Source organism: Eucalyptus grandis, chromosome 8 (genome assembly GCF_016545825.1).
Source record: "Eucalyptus grandis isolate ANBG69807.140 chromosome 8, ASM1654582v1, whole genome shotgun sequence".
Taxonomy (NCBI): Eukaryota; Viridiplantae; Streptophyta; class Magnoliopsida; order Myrtales; family Myrtaceae; genus Eucalyptus; species Eucalyptus grandis.
Window position 1 is genome coordinate 17,338,212 of NC_052619.1, and position 13,487 is coordinate 17,351,698.

At 42.8% G+C, this 13,487-nt stretch overlaps 1 long non-coding RNA gene across 1 annotated transcript; it reads right to left on the bottom strand.

Moving 5' to 3' along the window:
* Positions 1 to 2,983: 2,983 nt before the first annotated feature.
* Positions 2,984 to 6,943, bottom strand: LOC120287623. Its single transcript, XR_005545775.1, has 2 exons — positions 5,905 to 6,943; positions 2,984 to 3,133 (listed from the first exon to the last, which is right to left on the bottom strand). It is a non-coding gene; the product is annotated as an uncharacterized LOC120287623 (long non-coding RNA).
* Positions 6,944 to 13,487: the final 6,544 nt, after the last annotated feature.

Consider the following 13,487-nt stretch of genomic DNA (forward strand, 5'->3'; position numbering starts at 1 on the left):
TTATAGTTCTGCCAAAATTCTAGTTCACGACACTGCTTTGTATTCCACTTATTGGGTCCCAACTGGTGGAACGGTTATGCAACAATCTTCTCATGTTGCATCAATACGTACCCCATTCTTTAAGCTCTAGAAATTATCCTCATACTTGTCAATGCCGATAAATTTCTCTTTTTTCTCAAGAGGTCAATCTTGCAATGATACTGATACTGAAAATTCTTTCACAAACCTTCTGTAGTAATCTGTCCAATCCCCACAGCTTCGATCTCGACACCGATGTCGGTCTCGGTCCATTAACAACTCGATTCGATCTTGGTGGGTCCATGAAGATTCCTTAACTCCGTAATCACATGACCATTCTTTAGGGCTCTCGTGATCCTCATCACTTAATAAATACCCTAGAATGTCACTACACCACACGATCACCATTGATCTAGATATTCTTTGAATACTCGGTTTGTCAAATCTATGACAACGGCTGGAGCGTTCGTCAAATCAAATGGCTTTACATTATTCTCACAGGGGCTAAATCAAGTGCGAAGTGTTGTCTTCAGAATAACCTCCTTCCTGGTTCTCAACTGAAGATAACCTGTCCTCAAGTCGATCCTTGAAGACATCAACACTCTTTATAACAAGTCACCCAATTAAGTTGACAATGGTTGATGCATGATTGCAATGAACCATCTTCATTTCTCTTTCCACAAAACTGACGTTCCTTAAAGCGATGCACTAATATGAATGAATTCCTCATTCATCAATCTTCACATCCGTACCTTCGGTTCTATCAATTCAAACAATAATAACTAGCGATTCCCCTTTCTTCCACTTATTTCCATAAACTGAAGTTCCCCAAACTTCATCCAAACTCTGCTACGATACTCTGATAGAATTTTTTCCCAAAACATTCTTCCTCTGTCTAATGCCAGGTCGGTTCCATTTCTGTTCTTCTCACCATACTTGGATACTGAATTCATCCAGGTTTTCTTTCACAATTTCGACACCTATCTGGTGAGTCTTCTACCTCTTGTCAAGTGCTAGGATGCACTATTTCTTATACCAGAGACTTATCCCAGAAATCCACAGTGCGTTCAATGGCGCACTTCTCCTGAACTGTTCTACCAACAGTGATAGCAGTAACCGTTGTCAAGATTCCATCTTCTTATGCGGATACACCATAAATCACTGTCCGTACTGACGACGCTTACCACAATTTCTTGCCCTCAGAATACACGAGACTGATCTATATCGTCTTCCATAGAACAACATGTTCCATTTGTCTAAATACTGACCTGACTATTCCACCATTCCTATTGAGTGGAACAAAATACTCTTCCCTCAACATCAGTCTTTTACCCTAACCGAATTCCAAATCTGCTTCGCTGAATCTGGACTCAAATATCGAATTATATTCTCTGATTATCCTTCTAGGTTGGACCTCAACAAGGGTAGCAACAACAACAAATTGATCCTGATCTTACCGGCTCATCCAGATCCCAAGAAACACTTGCATCAAATTAATCTTATCGAGCTTAGGATCAATCAATGCTGCCACATTAGCACCAACCTGCGGTGGCACTCTTACGCTCAAGCTGGCCGGAGTCAACACTCTGCCTTCCGAATCCACAATGATTAAAAGCAAGCGATTCACACATGACAAACAATTCTACCAATCAGCTATCAAAGACATGCACCAGTCATGAATTTAAAGGCCTTTCCTACTACTATCCCATAGGTCATTGCACCTTATCACTCCAATACCTAACCAATGCTCTGATACCACAAAAAGGGGATGTCACGCCCCAATCCTCAGGCACGCACACATCCCTTACTTTCAGTCGATTTTAAAATGCGATATCCCAGGACTATGTATCGCCGACCCTTTCATTTATATACGCACATGCGGAAGCAGTTATAATTTCCCAGACTATAAAGCAATGGGATAGAAAAGCAGGCCATATATTAATCTTACTGAAAATTCACAACTACATCTTTTTACACGCATCTCATAGTATTCTACAATACTATATATACGCAACTCTGGTCTAACGTCTATTCACATGCAAACAAGGTCTGACAAGACAGGACGGGATCTCAGTCCTCATCCGGGTCGTACTCGGGGTTATCCTCGGAGTCCTCCTCCACGTACTCCTCTTTGGGTTCCTCAACAGGATCTCCTCATCGATTCATGCTCCTTAGGCTCCTCATCAGAGTCCTGAAATGGCCATTCAATAACCACCGAGACAATGTCTCAGCAAGTTCTACCCCCTAAGACCCGATTAGTAAACTAATACACCTTAGGGCTGCCTATGCACAACATGAGTCAGAGGACTTACCTTAGCCTCAAATTCCACCTGCATATTAGCACAGATCATATAGGCACCCAAGCAATCATATTATAGATCGAAGCATCGATCTAATCGACCTAGTCGATTACACACCACGAAGACCCCTCACAGTCATCTCTATTCAATCATTCAATTCACAACATCAAACCAAGGCAATGAATCACATCAAGTCACACTCAGATCGAATCATCGATCAATCGACCTAGTCGATTACAAGTCAATCGGACCATTTCTAGGTCATTCATCCAACACCAAGCAATTCCTTAGATTTAGTGGCTTTACGGTCCCACCCGACCCTCTCAAGATTTAGTGGCTTTATGGTCCCACCCGACCCTCTCAAGGTTTAGTGGCTTTACGGTCCCACCCGACCCTTTCAAGATTTAGTGGCTTTATGGTCCCACCCGACCCTCTTTACGATGCCATACTCTGTCACCGAGCCACGTGCATTCTCTAGGAAGACATACCGAGTTTCCGAGCCACGTGCATTCTCTAAGGCTACCTTTTCGCCAAGGTGACATATCCAATCACCGAGTCACGTGTCCTTCCCAGGTGACACTCCAATTCACCGGGTCACGGGCATTCTCCAGGTGATTCACCAACGCACTTTCGATACTGACAATCGATACTCGACCAATCCTCAATCACATAACTAAACATCGCATTATTTAAAAACGTAACTTAAAAAGCACCATTAAATCAATTCGACACAAATTAAAGCTCAATTAAATAAACGGATCACTCCACGACAATCAGCACGAAATTCTGGTCACTGGCCATCCCAGTTGAATTTCCTGAAAATAAATAATTAAATAATTAATTTCAAAAATTAATAAATAAACATAATAATTCCAATTTAGCACAATATGAAGCTTAATTAAATAAACGAACTGCGCCACGATCATCAGCATAAAATCCCGGTCACTAGCCATCCCAGTTGAATTTCCGAGAAATAAATAATTAAATAATTAATTTCAAAAATTAATATTTAATTCCTAAAATTCCACTTAGGCCTGATTTACTTAATTAACACCCGATAAGGGACGGAAAAATCCCAACAAGCTTCCAATAAATACTACAGGCAATTCTCTATCTAATTACACTAATTACACAACTAATATGCAAAGCAATTAACTAATAATCACTAATCAATTCTAATCTAGCAACCTAATTGCACTTAATTAACACTAATCAACCTTTAAGTATAATTAGTACACTAAGAAGGCATTAGTGAGCAAAACTCACTCAAAACAACGGGCTCGACGCGAGCATCGACTTTTCTCAAAGCGGGCCGAGCATCCGGGCTCGGGAAGGCGGCCAAAACGGGTCAAAACCCACTGTGATACCCATTTTCTTCATCTCTGTTTGCTGCTGATCAGGGGCGAAGGAGGGCGGATCCGGAGTTGGGTTGGGTCGGAAATGGACGAAGGGGCCAAACCGAACCTAGGCGGGGCTTCACGGTGGCCGGAGGTGGGGTGGACGACTCTGGTGAAGCTCCACCAGATCTGAAACGTCACTGGAACAGAGGGTTGAGCGAGGGGGAGATGGTGACACACGGAGTAGCGGCGCGAGGCGTCGGCGTGCAACGGTGGCGACTTCAGCTGCGGCGCACGGCGGCGATGTGCGGTTGCGCAGGCGACGGTCCGATGTAGTTGCAACCCTTCAGGTGACGCTGTCATCGCCCCGCTTCGTCTATCTTCGCACGAATGCAGAGGGAGAAAGAAGTGTTGATGGCGGCTGAAGGGGATGAGGGAGAGGCGGAGGGCGCGAGCGGAGCAGACGGCGGTTCAGCAGCTCCGGCGTGACTGCAGCTCCTTCAACTAACGATGGTTGCTGTTTCTGCTTCTGCTATTCGATTCTACTCGAACCAGAGGAGGGAGAGGGGGCGGAGATGTGTAGACGGCAGCACGGCGGCAGGCTCGGGTGAGCGAGCAGCTTCGGTGCTGGTGGGTGTGCGACGACAACGGCGAGAGGCGATGACTGCAGCTCAGTCTTTGCCGGTCTTCGGCTCCCATGGAGTTTTTGAAGAAAAAGAAGAAGATGGGGGAGGATCCGTCGACGGAAAAAGAGAGAGGGGAGGAAGAAAAACTCAATTTCCCTTTCTTTTCTCTCACTCTCTCTCTCTCTCTCTTAGGTCAGCCACACATGGCCACCACCAGCTATCTCCCACTCTTCAATTTCTGACAAATATGCCCCCTTCTAGAAGCATTTAGGTAGTTCAAAAAGTTGGGTTTATGGGCATACGAATTTTTGCTAGGTTTTTTTCCCAATTTAAACCTTAATCCCACTTGAATCATATCAATTTGACCCCCATAATTTCATTCAATATTTCATCGATAAAATTGGTACTTTTTCTTATCAGTATAGCCCACTTGTATCCCGAATTCATAATCTCTGGCTTCAACTGAACAAAACAGCCCTATTTATCCAGTAAAATTAAAACCCGAAAATCTGGATGTCACACCGACCCTCTCAAGATCTAGTGGCTTTATGGTCCCACCCGACCCTCTCAAGATTTAGTGGCTTTATAGTCCCACCCGACCTTTCCAAGATTTAGTAGCTTTACGGTCCTACCCAACCCTTTCAAGATCTAGTGGCTTTATGGTCCCACCCGACCCTCTCAAGATCTAGTGGCTTCATGGTCCCACCCAACCTTTCCAAGATTTAGTGGCTTTACGGTCCCACCCGACCCTTTCAAGATCTAGTGGCTTTATGGTCCCACCCGACCCTTTTTATGATGACATACTCTGTCACCGAGCCACGTGCATTCTTCAGGAAGACATACCGAGTTTCCGAGCCATGTGCATTCTCGAAGGCTACCTTTTCACCAAGATGACATATCTAATCACCGAGCCACGTGTCTTTCCCATGTGACATTCCAATTCACCGGGCCACATGCATTCTCCAGGTGATTTACCAACTCACTTTCGATACTAACAACCGATACCAGACCAATTCTCAATCATATAGCCAAAATTTCCTTATTTAAGAATATAACTTAAAAATGCACCATTCAATCAATTCGACACGAATTAAAGCTCAATTAAATAAACGGACCACTCCACGACAATCAGCATGAAATTCCAGTCACCAGCCATCCTGGTTGAATTTCCGGAAAATAAATAATTAAATAATTAATTTCGAAAATTAATAAATAAACATAATAATTCCAAGTTAGCACAATATGAAGCTCGATTAAATAAACGGACTACGCCACGATCATCAGCATAAAATCCCGGTCACTGGCCTTCCCAGTTGAATTTTCGAAAAAATAAATAATTAAATAATTAATTTCGAAAATTAATATTTAATTCCTAAAAATTCCATTTATGCCCGAATTGCCTAATTAACATCCGATATGGGTCGGAAAAATCCCAAGAAGCATTCAATAAATAGTATTATGTGTCTACTCGCTAATTGCACAATCCGATTGACTAACATGCATCACAATCATCTAATAATCACTAATCTACTCTAATCTAACCACCTAATTGCACTTAATTAACACTAATCAACATTTAAGTATAATTAGCAAACTAAGAAGGCATTAGTGAGCAAAACTCACTTGCACAAAGCGAAGATCGGAAACCGCGACGGCGACACGACGGCTACTGAACTTGGGTCGGCTTGCTTCACGGGCTAGGGCTTCAAATGAGCTTGCTGGACTTCACTGATTTGTGAGCTGATGGGCTGATTAAAGTGGGCCTCGAGATGGGCTGAACTGCAGCTTCAAACTCGGCTGAACCACAACTGAACATGGGCTTCAAATGAACTTAGAATGGGCTGGTTGGCTTTGCTGGCCAACTGCTGTTCGCGTGGGCTTCAAAGAGCTGGGCCGAACAAAAAGAAAAGGAAACTGCTGGGCCGATGGACTGAGCTCGTGTGTAGAACGTGGGCCGGAGATGCGGTCTTCAAATGGACCGAATTGCTGGACTTCCTACTGGGATTTTGGGCCAAAATTGCGGGGACGTGGAGGTGAGCTGGCCGTGTGGCCGCACGAAGACGCGGCAAGCCGCTTCGGTGGACGCGTGGGCGGCGAAACAGCTGCAAGGGCGTCGAAGAGAGGTCAACAAGGGGCTTCGGTGGGTGGTTAATGTTGACCGGCTGTGCTGGCGCAGCTAAGTGGCAGCGTGGAGGAGAGAGAGAAGGCTGGTGGAGGCGTGAAGCTGCTGTAGGGGAATCGGTGGACTTGCGAGGTCAACGAGGAACTGCTTCCGTTGACACTGCTGGGCTAACCGAGCTGGAGATGGCAGAACGGAGGGGCAGCTGGATCCGTGTGGCTGAAAGTGAAGAAGACCAGTGAATGAAAGACACGAAGAGGGGATGGCAGCTGCTTCTTCGGTCAACTAAGAGGGAATAAACGGTAGGGTTGAAGTCGGTGGGGTTGTCGAACTGTTGAAGTCCACGGGCGTGGGCGCTTCTTCGGTTGACTGAAGAAAACGCAAGTTGGCTTCAACACAGAGGGGAGCAGGGATGCGTGGAGCTGCTCGCGCACGGAGAGAGAGACGGCCTGCTTCGGGGGTTTTTCCCTCCACTGGTGCTGGCGTCGATCAAGACCGGGAGAGAGAGAAGTTGGAGTGAGGGTGAGGATAGGGATGAATGAAAGATGGAGGGGCCCTTGGTCTCCTTCTTCCACAACAAAATCCTTTGCTCTTATCCCTTCATAGAGCTGTCATCCACCCTCAATATTTTAGCCCAATCTACCCCTTCTAGCGAGTCAAATTGGTCCAAAAGTTACCACTTGTGGGGGCATACGAATTTCTTAATATTAGGTTCCAATTGTTCATCAAATCTTCCTCAATTCATTCTCTATCAGCTCTCATAAAACCAATAAATGCCTCAACATCTCCATTGTTATTTTTTTTTTCTCATACAATAATCTACCTTGCATCTCAATTCTGTGAGTGAAAATCATTTTCAGCACTTTTTGCACAGAAACAATTTAGCGACGGCTTTTTCCCAAAAAGTCAGAAAAATCTTCTGAAACTGAGTCAACGTTCTTAAAATTTATTGTGACATGACAGACTCATCAATTTCTGAAATCGGACTTAGATTGGTGGTTAATTTCACTCGGACGCGTTTTGAGCATGACCTAAGCTATCGGGTAGTTTTTAGAACTTTTTAGGACAATGACCCGTGGTCGATTTTCTTCGAGCCACGATTAACCCACTCGACCCATTGGTAACTCTCGATTGTTGTGAAAATCTCAATGATTCAAATACGGACACAGGGTACCAAAACAATAGTAAAATCAAATTAGTGCCGGTCGATGAGAATTTTTCAATTTAGTGGAGTCACCCACGATCGGTCATTCATCTCAATCAAATCGACCTATCTCTAATTTCAAATCGATTTTATACTATATCGCAATGATCTCTAATGATGAGCACGTTCGAGAAGTCGATCCTTAGTCGAATTCTCCAATCTATTTGCCTTAAAGTCCTTAATAGCATACTCAACTAGTTTAGTTATCTCGTGAGTGGCTAACTCAGAGAAAAACACTGTAGTCGCGTTGATGAAATGCTCAATTTAACCAATCGAAATCAGAGTCTGAAAATCAGGATGTCACATCTGGTCTATGATTTCATGCCGAATGGCTCCCTGGATAAACACATTTCGAATAAGGATGGTGATGATCTTCTTAATTATAAGAAAATATATGAGATCTCTCTTGCCATAGCTAGAGGGATAGAATATCTACATCCACGATTTGATATGCAAATTCTACACTTTGATATCAAGCCGCACAACATTCTCCTAGACCAAAGTTTCACTCCGAAAATTTCTAACTTTGGACTTGCAAGACTTTATCCCACCGGTCACAACATAGTATTGTTGACTGCAGCAAGAGGAACCTTGGGTTATATGGCGCCTGAGCTATTCTATAGAGACATTGGTGGCACTTTTTATAAAACAAATGTTTATAGTTTTGGGATGATGTTGATGGAAATGGCCAATAGAAGGAGAAATCTAAATGCACATGCAAAGCATTCAAGTCAAATTTACTTTCCTTTGTGGGTTTATGATCAACTTGACAAAGAAAAGGAGGTTGAAATGGTACATGTCATAGAAGAGGAAAGAGAAATAGTGAGGAAGATGATAATCGTTGCATTATGGTGTATACAATTGAGTCCTAATGATCGGCCGTCAATGAGGAAAGTCCTAGATATGCTTGAGAGAGATGGCTAAACTACAACTGCCTCCAAAATTTCTTTGTATCCAAGAGAGGCGCCGATTGATGATGTCGATACTAATAAAGAACTTGAAACGGTCTCATGTGACATCTTGAAATTCGACCCCGTTTCGATAAAATGAAATATGCATATCGTCGGCGCGTCTATGGTCCTTTTTCTCTAAGCTGATCATTCACGAGTTAGCTAACATATTGGGTGAAGCCGTTAAGGGATATAATTGCGGTAAAATCCCTAAAAGCTACCTAATTGGTTGGATTGGACCAAAATCGCGTCCAGTCGATTTTAACCATGAAATTTGATTCGGTTTTGGGAATCGAATATTCGAGCGTGTCACAATTCATTTTTAGGACCGTCTCATCGTCTGTCAATTTATTGACGAGTCTGAAATTTCAAGAAAGAAATTATCGGAGGAAAAATTGAAGACCAGAAGAAAATAAAAAGGGAAAGAGAAAAGAAAAATAAGAATAATATGATTATTTAATTTCTTTTCTCTCTCTCCCTTTTCTCTCTTTTTCCTCTCTCTCTCTCTCTCTCTCTCTCTCTCTCTCTCTCTCTCTCTCTTTTTCCTTCGACTAGTCAATCTCTCCTATCCCTTCTTCTCTCTCTTATCTCTTCTTCTCTCTCATCTCTCCTTCTCTCTCTCGACACTCTCTCTTGCCCCCTCCGTTCGAACGGAAACGGAAGACGGAAGAAGAAACGGAGACAGCGACCGAGAGGGGAAGACCGGAGCAGCTCGCCGTCGCCGCCCGTGCTCTGCCGCTCACCACCTGCCTTCGCCTCTCCCTCGCGTCCCTCAGCCGCCGCTACCCTCCTTCTTCTCCTTTCTGGTTTGTGCGAAGACAAAAGTGGACCAAAGCAGGAGCAGCAGCAAGCCTTTCGTCACCCCCGCGTCGAAGCCGGACCTCCGTTCGCGCGACGCTCACCCGCGCATGCCGCGCGCTCCACCTCGTGTCCGTCGATCGCTACCGCCCCTCCCCCGCGCGACTTCCGCCTCTGCCCAGCCCCTGTTCGGCCACCACCGGCGGTTGCCCAACCATCTCCAGCCACCGTTCGGACCGCCGGAGCTCCCCACACCCTCCGCCAGCCTCCCCTCGCCACCCTAGCCGCCGAATCAGCCTTGGCCAGGCCAAACCAGCAACCCACGGAGTGGGTTTCCAGCTGGTTCGGACCCGCTTTTGGGCCGTTTCCGGGCCCCGAACCCAAGCCGTGTTTTGGAAGGAATCATTCCTCGCGTCGCCCCCGTCGGATTGATCCGATTTGCGCGCGATTCCGGTGAGTAATCTCACTAATCCTTGATTAGTTGGCTAATTATGCTTAATGGTTGTTTAGTTTTAATTAATTAGGTTGAGGTGGCTAGATTAGAATGGATTAGTGATTATTAGTCAATTGTGATGCGAATTAGACAAATTGATTGTGCAATTAGCAAGTAGACGTAGTCTACTATTTATTAAAAGTATCTCGGGATTTTTTCCAACCCTTAGCGGGCTTCAATTAGGCAATTCGGGCCTAAATTGGATTTTTAATTATTAATTATTAATTTTCGAAATTAATTATTTATTTATTTATTTTCGAAATTAATTAATTAATTAATTATTTTCCGGAAATTCAACTGGGATGGCCCGTGACCGGAATTTTATGTTGGTGATCGTGGCGAAGTTCATTTATTTAATTGGGCCTTATTTTGAGCTAAATTGAATTTTTAATATTTATTAATTAATTTCGAAAATTAATTATTTATTTATTTATTTTTCGAAAATTAAAATTGAGATGGCTGACGACCGAAATCTCACGTTGATCGTCATGGCGCAGTCCGTTTATTTAATTGAGTTGCAATTTGTATGGAATTTATTTAATTATGAATTTTTAGGAATTATTCATATTGAGTTGATTGTTAATTATTTGATTGAGAAATCGTTGGGTATTGGTTATCACCTGAAAGGAAATATATGGGCTCGGTGAATTGGAATATCACCTAGAGAATGCACGTGAATTTAGTGGTTGAATATGTCTTATTGGCGAAGAGGTCGCCTAAGAGAATGCACGTGGCTCGGAGACTTGGTAGATCTTCCTAGAGAATGCACGTGGCTCGGTGACAGAGTTTGGTATCTAAAGGGGCACGTCGCTTGGTGAATTGATGCATCACTTTGGTGAGTTAGCACCTAAGAGAAGGCACGTGGGCCTGGGCATCGTAAAAAGGACACGTGGCTCGGTGATTTGATGCGTCACCTTGGCGATCTAGTGCCTTAGAGAATGCACGTGGGTCTAGTTTTCGAGAATGGCATCAAAAAGGGCATGTGGCTCAGTGACTTGATGTATCACCTTGGCGAAGAGGTCGCCTTAGAGAATGCAGGTGGGCCCAAGGTTTGAGGCACGTGGCTCGGAGACTTGGGATGTCGTCCTGGAGAATGCACGTGGCCTAGCTTTTAGATATTCCTCAGTGGGAAATGATTTGTATGACATGCAATCGACCGGTTCGATTTTTTTGGAGTAAATGGGTGCCTATTGTGAATTGTACTGACTTACAGTTAGGATATGATGCCAAGGTAAGTCCTCTGACCTGTACATGTTTAGGCAGCCTATAGTATAATGGTTTACTAATCGGGCCTTAGTGGGGTAGAACTCGCTGAGGCGTAGTCTCATCCCGGTTTGGGAAAAACATTTCAAGACCCCGATGAGGAGCTGAGGAGGAGGGATCTGAGAAGGAGAACTCTGGGGTGAAACCTGAGGAGAAGAATTTTGGAAGAAGAAGATAATCTTGAGAGGGGCCTTGAGTATGGCCCAGATGGACTGAGATTCTATTTTCTTTTGAGATCTCTATTTTGATGTGAATAGAGATAGAGTAAAAAGTTGTGAAGTACTCTGGTTTGTGTTTTGTATAAAAGTTTGGTTATAAGTTTCAATATGAAAAATATGGCCCTGCTTTTCTATCCCATCGATTTATTGTCTGGGGATTTATAACTGCTTCCGCATGTGCTTAATAAATGAAAGGGTTAACAATACATAATCCTGGGATATCGCATTATAAAATCGACCAAAAGAGAAGGATGTGTGCGTGCCCGAGGATCGGGGTGTGACATCTCATGTTTGTCAAGTGCTTCAATAATTTCGGGCAGTTTCCAATTTTACAATGACACTGAGTTTATGAAATCATGTATTGTGTGATCGTTTCCCTATCATAGAAATGAGGCGCAAAATTTAAATAGTACAATCAACATGTATCATCATTCACAATGTAATCCGTGAAGCTTTTACATGTTTTTCATATAGCACTAGTGTTTTCCGGTAGACTCATTATATCCATATTTTATAAATGACAATGAATGTCGTATGTCATTCATTTAATTTTTGTTTCGTGTGAATCTCTCTCGTTTCCATCAAAACCTCTCACCCCCACCCTTCGACCCCGCTCGATCACCCACCTCTACAATTGCTACATGCTCAAGCAATCTCCGACTTCGACCTCATGTCACGGGATGGGTTAGGACTTAACCGATGAACGGCTGGCACATGTCAAAGACGAAAGACAGAGTAGGCCGACAATTTTTCCTTTACGATGAATGGAAATTGAACACGTAGTGTCATTTTAGAGCATGTGATGTATTACAAAAGCTCAATCCCTAAATGCAGTGAAAATTTATGCGTTCACTCAATGATAAGACATGAGATGGTGCCTTACGTGCTTCCAAACAAGTATCATATTCCTCCAGACATTGATGTCGATAAGGAACCCGCAATATCCACTTCACCTAGAGATCGCAGACAGAGAGCCCTCACCTGATGCCAAATTAGCAAGGTACTCCGCCAATGAGATTCAAATAATGTCATTCATCAGGACTAAGAAAACATAGAAAAGTAGCGAAAGCGCATGCTGCTGCTTAAAACTTGGGTTGTCTCGCCGAGTCCAAAAACAATTAACATTTTCTGCAAGGTCTTTTCGATTGCTTCGAATGGTTTTCAAAGTATCTAGAAATAGATAAAGCAGAAAGGACCATCCTAGTACAAGGTCAAAAATTGAAGGCTTTCAATGACTGAACGAGTCTCGGTTTAGAGAATATGAAATCATTCGAGACCACTCCCGAAAGCTAACTCTCGACTCTGGAAATGGCAAACCGTGTCTATATGTATAAAGAGATGTACTGAGTGATAAATTGATTGATAGCATATTACTATCATTTATTTTTATTTTTCATGTCATATGTTAGTGAGGCCCCGAGTAGCAAACCTTCAAGATCACTAGCGCCAGAGATTCTTACCAGTCAACGATATCGACGCTGTCTTAACTGTTTTTTTTATTGCTCTTCTTGTTATTTGTGCTTTAGATCCCATGGTTTTCTAAATTGATCCCAAGCAAAATCAAAATAAATAATTCAATCAATATAGATATACATACATACATTATACATATATATATATATATATATGTATATATATATACATATAGATTACATCAAGAAGGATTGAAGAGTATACGCCAACTGAGAGATACTCGCGTCCTCTACCATGCTGATGGAAGGTGTGCAATTTGACAACCATTATGAGGGAAAAGCAGTTTTTTATTCATAAGCTAATTAGCATTATCCACCAGTCAACAATTATAAATATATATATACATTACATCAAGGAGGATTGAAGAGCATACACCAAGTGAGAGATACTTGTGTCCTCTACTATGCTGATTAATTTGACAACCATTATAAGGGACAAGCAGTTTTTTTATTCATAAGCTAATTAGCATTGTACATCAGTCAACAATGCCTATTACATAGAAAATCTATTTCTTTCTCTTTTAATTACACTTTCACTTATGATGCTCATTAGGGCTCCATTTGTTTTGCTGAAAAAGAATTTCCATGAAAATATTTTTTAAAACACTTTTTGATGTTAAAAATGCTAAAGTCAACCGTCAAATATCTTTGATAGAAAAGCGCTCACCACTCGAAATCAAAAAAATGAT